Source organism: Schistocerca gregaria, chromosome 8 (genome assembly GCF_023897955.1).
Source record: "Schistocerca gregaria isolate iqSchGreg1 chromosome 8, iqSchGreg1.2, whole genome shotgun sequence".
Classification (NCBI taxonomy): Eukaryota; Metazoa; Arthropoda; class Insecta; order Orthoptera; family Acrididae; genus Schistocerca; species Schistocerca gregaria.
Window position 1 is genome coordinate 347,001,115 of NC_064927.1, and position 13,088 is coordinate 347,014,202.

Below are 13,088 nucleotides of genomic sequence, written 5' to 3' on the forward strand. Positions count from 1 at the left end.
CCAGGGCGGCAGTCGAACAACTTCTGTATCCAGAAAGGCCCGTACAGGGCCTGCAACTTGCGGTCGTGCATGATCCTGCTGAAATGTAGGATTTCGCAGGGATCGAATGAAGGGTAGAGCCATGGGTCGTAAAACATCTGAAATGTAACGTCCACTGTTCAAAGTGCCGTCAATGTGAACAAGAGGTGACCGAGACGTGTAACCAATGGCACCACATACCATCACGTCTGGTGATACGCCAGTATGGCGATGACGAATACATGCTTCCAATGTGCATTCACTGCAATGTCGCCAAACACGCATGCGACAATCACGATGCTGTAAACAGAACCTGGATTCATCGGAAAAAATGTTTTGCATTCGTGCATCCAGGTTCGTCGTTGAGTACACCACGGCAGGCACTCCTGTCTGTGATGCAGCGTCAAGGGTACTCGCAGCCATGGTATCCGAGCTGATAGTAGAATGCTGCAGCAAACGTCGTGGAACTGTTCGTGCAGATGGTTGTTGTCTTGCGAACGTCCCCATATATTGACTCAGGGATCGAGACGTGGCTACACGATCCGTTAAGCCATGCGGATAAGATGCCTGTCATCTCGACTGCTAGTGATACGAGGCCGTTGGGCTGCATCATGCCGTTCCGTATTACCCTCCTGAACCCACAGATTCCATATTCTGCTAACAGTCATTGGATCTCGACCAACGCGACCAGCAATGTCGCGATACGATAAACCGAAATCGCGACAGGCTACAATCCTACCTTTATCAATGTCGGAAACGTGATGGTACGCATTTTTCCTCCTTACACGAGGCATCACAACAACGTTTCACCAGGCAACGCCGGTCAACTGCTGTTTGTGTATGAGAAATCGGTTGGAAACTTTCCTCATATTAGCACGCTGAAGGTGTCGCCACCGGTATCAACCTTGTGTGAATGGTCTGAAAAGTTAATCATTTGCATATCACAGCATCTTCTTCCTGTCGATTAAATTTCGCTCCTGTAGCACGTCATCTTCGTGTTGTAGCAGTTTTAATTGCCAGTAGTGTCGATAGGGAAGCGGTTCAGTAGAATAGCAATTGGCATATCTAAAAAGAACCTCGTAAGATAAAACATAAACATGAGGAAGGTAATTGCGAAGAAACCATGGATAACAGAAGAATTACTTTAGTTGATCGATGAAAGGAAGAAGTACAAAAATGTTCAGGAAAATTAATGAATACAGAACTCTGAGTCACTTAGGAATGAAATAAATAGGAAGAGCAAGGAAGCTAAGGCGAAATGGATACATGAGAAATGTGAAGAAATCTGAAAAGAAATGGCTGTCGCAAGGATTGACTCAGCATGCGGAAAAATCAAAACAACCTTAACTGAAATTAGAAACAAGAGTGGTAACATTAAGAGTGCAATTGCGAATTCCACTGTTAATGCAGACGAGACAGCGATTAGCTGGAAGGAGTACATTGAAGTCTTGTATTAGGGGGAGACACCCGAGCATCTGTCACTGGCTGCCATGCGAAAACTATTCAATGACTCTTACTGGACGTGTACATTCACCACTTATAAGTACGTAAGTAAACGATATTAAACACTATTCAATCATTTTCAAAACACTACCTTTCGTTATTCAGGAGAAGATTGAATAAAAGTTTCAACCTTGTAACTATCACAGTTACAGAGATAGTAAGAATTGCTAAAAAGTCAAAAACCGACACTTAGGGAACTAAATTCAGTTAGGAAATATGATAGTTTATCTTTTGGTATAACTGGGAAATATAAATCGAAATCTCAGTGTGCAGTATTAATTAACTGAGATTTTCATATTAAAACTTCAATTATTTTTCGTTTTCGTAATATAAAAATCAGATATAGTTGTTGTTTGTGTCTAACATGTCTGTGGGAGTAAATGTGAGTGTGTATGTGGAACATCCGTTTAATTTCAATGTTGTATTATATACCGCCTTAAGTAACTTGCAAGAGTTACACAAGCCTGTCGTGGGAAAATGATCCTAGAGAATTTACTCACTTTGCTGACGACGTATGTCTAGTTGTGATTGCTATTGTGACAAAGCAGCCACAAAGTCAGCTGGAGGAAAATTAGTATCTAAAGAATATTTCCAGAATTACTGCCTTTTCGTATATTAAACATTACTTTGATATTTCTATGTCAGAATGACGTAAATGCGTCTGTGTATGAGGATTGGTGCAGGACAGTTTTGGTGCGAGTATGATCATGAGCGAGCATTCTGATTGGCAGCGAGTGTGATCAGTATGATGAGACGGTTCCCACCTGATAGTTATACTGGGAGTGAGGCTGCAACCACGGAGTCTCTCGCCAGTTTCGTCGCAGAAGACCATGTTAAATGTGATGCTTCTCATTATGTGTAAAATGAAGGAATATTGAGTTCCTCGCCTTTGATACGTGTCTTGACTAATGCTGATATAGTTACGGACAATTCTGTGAAGTTTGGAAGTTTTGGAACTGTTTTGTTGTAATGATATTCGATTGTGAAACTTTGGCCTTCATACTATCTGGGTCACATGTTTCAGTATTCAACGACTGGACATTTTTGGCGAGCAGTTTCCTTTTTTTTTTTTTTTATCCACAAGAAGGTCCGAATGTGATAACTCATATTAGATGTGGAATTAATGACTGTGAAAACGTGGCTTAAATCGTGTTGGGTTTGGACAGATTTCTAGCTGCTGTGCGCGTGAAATGCATGTATGAATCACGAACCGGAAGGTAATAGCCAATATTTTAAATGTGGACTGAATAGTACCGTTCTTTTGTCTATAAAGACAAAATAAACATTTTTGTGTAGAAATTTCGGACATTATTTTCCAGAAGCCAATCCATTTTCCTACTGCCCGATAAAATTTTAATGACAGTTTTTCCACAAAACTTTATTTCATTATTAGAGTTGCGCGGCCTCAGTAATTGTAGATATTATATGGTGTTTTTTTATCAACGCTGCTTTTACATCATCCTGTAAGTATCTACCGGGTGATCAAAAAGTCAGTATAAATTTGAAAACTTAATAAACCACGGAATAATGTAGATAGAGAGGTAAAAATTGACACACATGCTTGGAATGACATGGGTGTTTATTAGAACCTAAAAAAACCACCACATATGCTAGACGCGTGAAAGATCTCTTGCGTTGTTTGGTGATGATCGTGTGCTCAGCTGCCACTTTCGTCATGCTTGGCCTCCCAGGTCCCCAGATTATTGGCTTTGGCGTTACCTGAAGTCCCAAGTGTATCGTGATCGATCGACATCTCTAAGAATAATGAAAGACAACATCCGACGCCAATGCCTTACCATAACTCCGGACATGCTTTAAAGTGCTGTTCACAACATTATTTCTCGACTACAGCTATTGTTGAGGAATGATGGTGGACATACTGAGCATTTCCTGTAAAGGACATCATCTTTGCTTTGTCTTACTTTGTTATGTTAATTATTGCTATCCTGACCAGATGAAGCGCCATCTGTCGGACATCTTTTGAACGTTTGTATTTTTTTTTGGTTCTGATAAAGCCCCATGTCATTACAAGCATGTGTGTCAATTTGTACCTCTCTAGCTACATTATTCCGTGATTTATTCAGTTTTCAAATTTATACTGACTTTTTGTTCACCCGGTACGTTGCCGAGTGAAGGGACATCGAGCAGACGCCGTTCTGATGTTTTAATTAGCAGCCTGCGCAGACAAACCACACCCCGTCACACTCATACAGAAAAATTTAAGTGCTCGTTTTCCCGCGCTCCGTTCGAGAGTGGAAAGGTAGGGAGACAGCTTGAAGGTTGTTCATTGGACCCTCTACCAGACATTTTATTGTGAATACCAGATTAATCACGTAGACGTAGATGTAGATGTTCTCTAAGGGAAGTACAAAAGCCTGGTAGAAAGTTTGGAACAGTACACTGCGTATAGGCTGAACTTCGGCAAAGAGGCATCGTCTGTTATGTGTCCTAAACAGCAGAAAGCGATCGTATCATGTTTTATCATGGGCAGTTCGCTGGTGCCAATTGGATGCACCGTGAGCATGCAATGAGAGAGCGCAGTTCCCTCCTGCCATCTGCAGGGTGAAACACTAGAACCAAAAGAAATACTAAGATGTGATCTCTGAAGTGAAATGAGACATGAGGTCATTGGCAATTTTGTACTTAAGAACACTGGACTTACTGCCAGCAGGATGACGGCAAATTAAGTGCCTTGTGGCTCTGTTGAGAAATTATGAGGGCAGCTACCAATGGATAATATGAATAAAATATAGTGTGGGAGAAAAGAAATCGATGTGTGTATGTGGAGAAGGTCTGTATGGCTAAAATACGGAACAGAATACGTGTTTAGAGTGAGGACCTGCCTGTTTCTGAACTCCAGCACAAAGAACCCACATGACTGGTTAATAGATTAAAATGAATATGGAAGGAAAGTTGTTGCATTATTAGTGTGGACCTGATTGATCGGCTCCTCGGGGGATAACTTTTATTGGTGCTCAAGCCACAGGCATTAAAAGGCAGAATAAAAATTCTGATTCCTGTTGGTAGCGCTCTTTGGAACTTCCTTTATTCAAGACACACCAGAGGATGTTCCAGTCGATAGAGGGACTTCGCTTCTGGGCTGTGTGGGAGTGCAGCCCTGGTGCAGACCAGACGACTTAGAATTTTCAGCCACCAGAGCTGCCACTCGCAAGCATCAATAACACTAAGTACGGTGAGCTACTTCAGTATTCGCAAACCAAGTGTTAGGATGGATGTGGAGTTTCCAGGCTGATGTTAGGGTTTTTATGTTTCTAATCCAAATACATTTATTACCAGTCTTGAACTCAACATGTGGGGGAGAGCGGGGCTACAGGTTCCGATTTTTAGTTAACCTCAAAATTCGTTAAGAATACTTGATTTTAGTAATCATGTGATGCAATCAAACTAACTTATATGTATAACTTCGATATTAAGACAGCCAATTAGGTAACTTGTTGTCACATTTTTTTAGTAGTACTGTTTTAATGTCTAGAGTCGTAAAATAACCCGACTTGGGGCAAATTGTCAACAAGTCGCGGTTAGTTTGGTACCATACTCGTTAAGCTATTATTTGTGAAATAAATTAACAATAAATGATTAAACAATGTCAGTTTACTTAACTAATAACTAACAAAGTTGTGCGAATCATCAGGAAAACATTTGTATGTTATATTACAAGTAACTATCAAATAACTTGTTACTACTCAGACTCGGTAATTCAGTCTTCAGTCATATTGGCCTTGTCTTAGGCTGAAAATATCTATCATATTGGTGTCGTAGGCAGAAAACATATATACTTATAATTAATTAATCGTTAGAAGATATATCACAGTCACATTTCGGGCAGAGGTAGGACAATAAGGCTTGATTCTGCCTACATCTGGAAAGGGCCAAGTTCTTACATTCTTGACACGCAACCCACTCTTCCCCAGGACGTGAATTGGAATAACTGTCGCAGCACACTAGACAATAAAACTCTAAACTGGCCTCTTCACTCTCAGATCTTTCACTACTCGTTTGTAAAACCTGTCGCGCTACAGATTTCCCCTTGCCATTGTCGTTTCCTTTTCCATTTCCTTGTGTTGTTTTATGCTTCGCTTTTCCTTTAAATTTTTTCACTTTTTCATTGTTCATGTTCACCCTCCTTTTCTTACTTTTCTCTTCTGCTAAGATTTGTTTTACTGGAGATGTCTCTTGTTTGTTCCAACCCTTGGCGGTGCCTTCGAAAAAGGAAGCACTGCTTCTGGAGAGAAAGGAACGTGAGCTCCAAGTTGTTCTTCTATGACACCTGAAGATGCAGGCAGATTAACGATCCCTGATGGCCATGGTGCATCAACGATTTGTCTTGTATCTGTACTAATGTTTACAATTTCAGATGCATTGGCGTCTGTGCTACAAACAGTCCCTGATACTGATTCCGACCTATTAGTGATGATGTCATCTGAAATTCCCAGAGCCACTTTTGCTGTGTTTACTAAAACTAAAGGGCGATCTGTAACATACAATGGAGCATAACAGTTTTCTGAAAGAAATGTTGCGGTCCTAAGGCCAAATGCCAGCATTTCTGAAACTGCTCGTTACGTTTATGGGAGTCACTGCACGAGGTAGCGAGTATCTAATAATGTCTGGGATCTCATACATCGCCATTGACTTGTCAGGATTATTGCGTAGTGAGTTGTCCTGACCTTTTGTACAATAGCTTTTGAAAGGCGCATTTAGTCCAACGTCCAATGGCTGTAGGCGGTGTGTATAACGAAGTGGAAATGACAGCATTATAATGGAGTTAGATTTCGCTTTTTCCACCACATTGGTATCAATATGAGATTGGTGACTATCGCGCAACAAAATCGGATATGCAACTGATGGTTTAATATCTTCGATAAAATGATCCATATATTTCGCTAACACCATAGGTGTATCCATCCTGAACTGTCGCCTGCGCTGATAGACACCACTGGTCCGCTTTTTAAAAACAAATCCTTGTATTTAAGCCTTAAGAAAATAAACATGGGAGGAACTACATGACCTAATTCATTTACTTCCAGTTCCACTGTAACCATTGTCCGTCGTTGAGCAGATACTATTGCTCCAGCTTCCTTCATTCCCTTCTTGGCAATAATTTTCCTCGGTTTTAGCACTGTGGTAACGCCTGTTTTGTTTCATCTAAATTAAATGTTCTTGAAGATGGAAATTTATATTTATCCAACACTGCACAGCTTTGTAAAAAATTCGGTAACATTGTGTTTGTTAAAAGATGTTACCCTGCTGGCACACGTTGACTCCTGTGTTCTTATTGACAGCTGGGGATGTCTTTTTAAAAAATCAGTTAGCCAGTCTGGACAAGCTTTTTTATTTTCGTACCACGATGGTGGAATATTGCGAGCATTGAATTTCAGTGCACATTCGTTAGCTAACTTCTTGACTTTTTCTGCCAGAAGACAAAAGAAAATGGAAGCACTCTGCACCAGATATTATGCTAACTTATCTTCCAGTTCTTCAGTAAAGACTAAAATCTTACTATATTTTAACTAAAGTTCAGTCTTGATCACAACTCTTATGTCTCAATAACATAGGTGACCGGTTTCGGTTAAATTTACATAACCATCTTCAGACCTGTGAATTAATTTTAGAAAATACTAGAGACCAATCTTAAAATAAAATGAAAAGTGTCTAATGACGACAAAATTTTAACAAAAAATAAAACTCATTATGCCCAAGGCTTCCTTGGAGGATGGTAGGCAGAGCTCTCCTTAGCTGCTACGAAGTCAACTGATGGTTATGAGTGGTGAGCATGAGCTTAAACATACGGAGGCTCCGCCTACTTCCTCTCACACTACTTTACAACTGCCAATCAGCGTTCATAATATAGACGCTATCGTCAAAGTATAAAAGTACGAAATACACTAATAACATGAAATTGATTCATTTAAAACGTCTGATTAACAGATAGTTAGTCTGTGTAGAACTTACTTATATTTTCGATAAAAACGGCAAACTACGATGTGTAATAGCTGTGCCCTCTATGGGCAACCTTAATACTATTACAGTGTCAGCTAAATCAAAGATGTAAAAGTCCTTGGAGTTGTGGTATATATCGATTATACCGAGTCGCCTTCATCACAATTGCATCTTTGATGGATGTTACAGAATCATCTTACTTTAACTGTAGTTTTCATGGTGACATCTTTTATAACAGTAGGGTAGCACCCAGGAGTACGTTCCGCATTATGTATGTCCGAATAACTGATGAGACCGCTGATTAAATATTTAGAAATCGATCTAATAGTTTTTATAGTAAGCAATCTCCATTTAATAAAAATTTTATATGTTGTATAGCATATTTTTCATACAAAACTTTTGCCATGGGTAAAACTAATCTTATATTTTAAAACAAAAGAGTATGTGCATCTTCATTACAAAATTTCGTTAAAAAGGTCGTAAAAATATTTTTCACGAAAATCTAATTGTTCATTGAGCAGCATTGATGATTTGGTATTCAAATGAGCATATATCTCGATTTCTTCTAAGTTAAGTCCCATAGTGCTCAGAACCATTTGAACTTTGTGCGACTTCCGCGAACTTAATCATTCCCCAAATGTTGTGTTGACATTACCGTCTTCACCTCAATCTCATTACCCAACCATCGGCAAGGTGCTGTTGTATGTTGCATGTTAACCGTGGGCCTAGAAACGACGGAGAGGCTCCGTCCCCACCGCAGCCGCAGTGGTACACAACCCCACGACGACTACCGCAGTCCACTTCACCCCTCCGCCGCCCCACACCGAACCCAGGCTTATTGTGCGGTTCGCCCCCCCCGGTGGACTCCCCAGGGAACGTCTCACACCAGACGAGTGTAACCCCTATGTTTGCGTGGTAGAGTAATGGTGGTGTACGCGTACGTGGAGAATTTGTTTGTGCAGCAATCGCCGACATAGTGTAACTGAGGCGGAATAAGGGGAACCAGCCAGCATTCGCCGTGGCATATGGTAAACCGCCTAAAAACCATCCACAGACTGGCCAGCTCACCGGATCTCGACACAAGTCCGCCGGGCGGATTCGTGTCGAAGACCAGGCGCTCCTTCCCGCCCGGAAAGCCGTGTGTAAGACCGCACGGCCAAACGGGCGGGGAAGGTGCTGTTACTTTAATTCCTTTGTAACTTGCGTTGGTATTTGATGACTGTAACAAGCTCATGTTCCTGTGCACTTGTGTTTAACTGAAGCCCGCAGCAGCAGATTGTAAGAAATAGGGTTTTATAATGACCATTGTAGCATTCAGTACTTTGATGAAACTCTCTATTTTATTTCCTTGCGAGTTACACAACCCTTGTTTCTCGAATGTTAGGGCTACCCCTGTTTGGTAAAATAAATCATGTGCGACACTTGTAATCAAATTAACATGAAGGAGCTGATTATTAGTAAGGTGACCCAATGCAGCTCTTTCTGAAAACGTAACAGTGTGTAATCTCGCACTTCCTGATCGACCTATTAGATTTCGGTCACGACCATTTATATCGAAATCGATCCACGTCCCAATCAACACACTGTTATTTTGTAGACGCGGGAAACAGCGCGGCTTGTGCGTCTATGATGCCAACACGAAAAAGAAAGCCACGGCTATCACGGTCAACCAGAGTCTGGTCTCCTGGCGCGTCGCACCATTTCACTCGTTCCAGCAAAAGTATTTCCCTACCCTAAAGCGATACCAATCTTATATGAAGCGACCCAGGACCCGACTTGAGGACCTCGGCTAAAATGGCGGAATGTGCTTCACCTCCACTGGGAACAAATGCCACCCATCAGTCCATCGTAACTCGACGATAGCAGCGGTATAAAGCTTTGCTTCTCACTGACAATAAGCAGTAGCATTACTCAGGGCTCTCTGCTTCCTTTGGCCAGCGAACTCCTTGTTGTTTGGATCGAGTCCTCTTCAGCAGCTTGCGCTGTGCAGAGGCACCGGCATGGGTCTACCTTCGCTCTCTCCATACCAGCGACCTGCACCATTCTCAGAACTCACCTGCTACGGCCATGGTCGTCTCACAAAACAAGGGGTCGGCTTTTCCACTTCTAATGAATGGATGCATCTAGCTACCATTACATTCAGTTTCACAATCAATGTCAACACTCTTTAATACTCTCATTGGCCATAGAGCCTGTAATTGATAGTTCGATTGAGTAAACAAAGTGGAAGGGAGATGGATCGAAAGAACTTAACGTCTTTCAGTATCATCACCGTGACTGACAACGTTGCTGTAAATCTGGTGAAATCTAATCGTCAATGTTTACAACATCTGGATATTCCGAGAAACGACATGCAATAATTTCTGGAAGAATGTCGCCACCTTTGGACAAATAGAGTTCAATGCCCACAGGATCTGAGTTCAAACAATTAAAAAAGCGCCGAGCAATTGTCCATTCGACATTTGCGAAACAAAGAGCAAACTTCACTTTATTGAAAAAAAATAATTTTCCCTGATGAGGCACACTTTGTGTTTATTGGAATCATGAAGGAGCAAAACCGTAGGATTTGGGGCATACAAAAACCTTCGAGTAACTATGGAAAAGCCATTACATTCACCACAAGTGACTGAGTTGGTAATTGGGCCATACTTTTTCGAAGATGGTTTCGCAAATGCATTAACAGTGGACGGCCAAAGCTATCGCAATAGATTAAGAGAGTTTTTGAGGTCTGGTCTGAAGTGGATCGTGTGAATGCTAAAGAGATTCGGTTTCAACAAGACGGAGCAACCTGTCACACATCGATTGGAACAACGGACTTGTTAACGGGGGCATTCTCGGAACACTGGCGTGCATTGGCCACCCAGATCTTGTGATATGGCATCATGTGATTTTTTTCAGTTGGGGTAGAATCTCATGAGTACACCAACAAACCACAGTCACTTCAACAGCTCAAGGATAAGATTCAGTGTATACCTAAAAGTTATGGAAAATTGCGTCGAAAGAACGAGAGTGTTCCTGCAGAGTCGTGGAGGGCATATGAGTTATATCAGTTACATATATAAACAGAAGCTATATGCTGTGAAATAATACGGAAATCGCTTAATTTCATGAATAAGTCTGTATGTTACTATGTACTCAAAGTTGCAATTTTTATAGGGGTACCCCCTATTACAATCATACGTTGTATGCAGTGAAATAATACGTAAATTATTTAATTTTATCAATAAATTTGTGTGTTATTATGTACTCAAAGTATGGAGTAGACATTATTACAGAAGTGTTTAGGTAACTTAACTAGTAATCCATGGAAGAAAGACGTAACTGTTGTTGCGAAACCCTGCTGGGTAAATCCAGAGAATGCCTCCATCCGATATCGTATGTAGGTATCATGAGAATAACATTAGATAATTTACTCATCTTTTTGGGCGACTGAAATGGAGTAATGTCTGAATGATATTTGCAATATTTGACTGTACAAACTTTTTTATTTTATGTAACTACCACGACTTTGGTCTTAAGCTATTATTGGAGTTGTTATGCCTCATAATGATTTAAGGCCAAAATCAAGATACTAGTTAACATACAGAAACTTGTACAGTGAAATGGCGGAAATATTGGTCAAACAATAACATGAGAGGTTTAGTGAGTATGTAAATTGAAGTTCCCTGCTCGATCCTATATGTGTATTCCCAGGAACTACTCTAGGGATTTTGACCCGGTTTCGACTAATTGATAGATAGATTCGCTAGAAAGATAGCGCAGCCTGTTATAAATATTTCGTGAAAATTGCCTAAACAACAATGAATTAAAAACGATCGCTACTGGGAAAACGATGGCATTGTCATCTAATGGTAGAGACACTGCAACTCAAAACAACAATGGAGCTTGAGCAGAATAGGATTCGGGGCTGGTGGTCTACCAGTAAAGTATGTGCCTGGAAACTGAAAGGTCGAGATGTCGAATTACAGACGAACCGCCGATTGTTCACTGTCTTTTAACGTAGCATTCACCTGCCAGTGACGTGAACATTCGTCAGAAACAGAATATGGTTCAGATTTCATTTTTAATTGTAGGTCGCCTTTTTCCGGTTGGATAACTGGCTAGGGAAATGCAGTCCTCTGAAGTGACATCCGGATAAAACACTTACATGAGTACATTGAACAACCCAAAAGGATCCATACATATATACACACTTTCGTCTTCTGAAGTCCCCCGCCATCTTTTTCTCCTCATATACGAAAGCTAATCCCAGAAACTACTATAGAGATTTTGACAAGGTTTCCACTAACAGATAGACTGCGTCAGTAGGATGATCGTGTATGTAATTTTATAAATATTTCGTGGAAACAGACCAAGTGGCATGTACTGCTTAATCCATGTAACTGATATGGAAGTTTTGATATTCAGCTACATAACGCTGTTGTCTGATTTTGCAGGGCTAACAGTCTGGATGATTGACTGATCTGGCCTTGTAACACTAACCAAAACAACCTTGCTGTGGTGGTACGGCGAACGGTTGAAAGCAAGGGGAAACTACAGCCGTAATTTTTCCCAAGGGCATGTAACTTTACTGTATGGTTAAATGATGCTGGCGTTCTCTTGGGTCAAATATTCCGGAGGTAAAATAGTCGCCCATTCGGATCTCCGGGCAGAGCCTACTCAGGAGGATACCGGTTGCCGAATGCCTCGTGATCAAATAGCGGATTGCTGTCGTCGGGAAACTGAACGATTGGTAGAACTTTCCGCCCATTGTTTCAATAAAAGCTCCTTGGGCTGCCATAGTAATGTGTAATTTGCTGTTCCAACTCTCCTCGTATAAGATTTAGACGCTGCCAGAAATTTCTTGGAAGTGACGTCCAAACATGGAAAATGTCGGCCGTCACCGACAGAAAACTGAAATTGTTGCGTGGCTGTCTTGGAGTTGTGCGAAATGATTTTTTGCGGAGGTAAATACAAGTAGTTTGAGCAATGAATAGACATAACAGCTCAGCATGGTATGGCGCACTTTCTGTTTCTTTGGTGAGTACAAGTCTTAATGCAGTAGTTTTGAGTCCACGCTGCTGGTTCTCGACGTTTGGGGAAATATGTTTAATTTGCATCCTCCTTGGGGAAATAAAACCAAACAATGAAGTTTACTGGCAGAGCAATTAGAAAACACTAACAGTTCTAGTAAAGAGACTGCTTATACTACGCTTGTCTGCCATATTATGAAGTACTGCTGTGCGGTGTGGGATTCGTATCAGACAGAATCGGCGGAGGACTTTGAAAAAGTTTAAACAAGGGCAGCTCATTTTGTATTATTACGAAATAAGGGAGAGAGTGGCATGGGATGACAGTCATTAAAACAATGGAGTTCTTCCCTACGGCAGAACCTTCTCATGAAATTTCAGCCACCAGTTTTCTCCTCAAAGTGTCCACCCACATATGGAGAAATGATCACCGTAATACAATGCGAGATATCAGAGCTCGCACGAAAAGCGTGGAAACGTACGTGGATACGTAGCTGGTGACGTCAGAGCGTGGAATTCCACGTTCCACTACATTTGGAAGCATGAAATGGACAATCTGGTATGTGACATGTTTGCCTCGTAGAGAGGAACGTGGCCAGT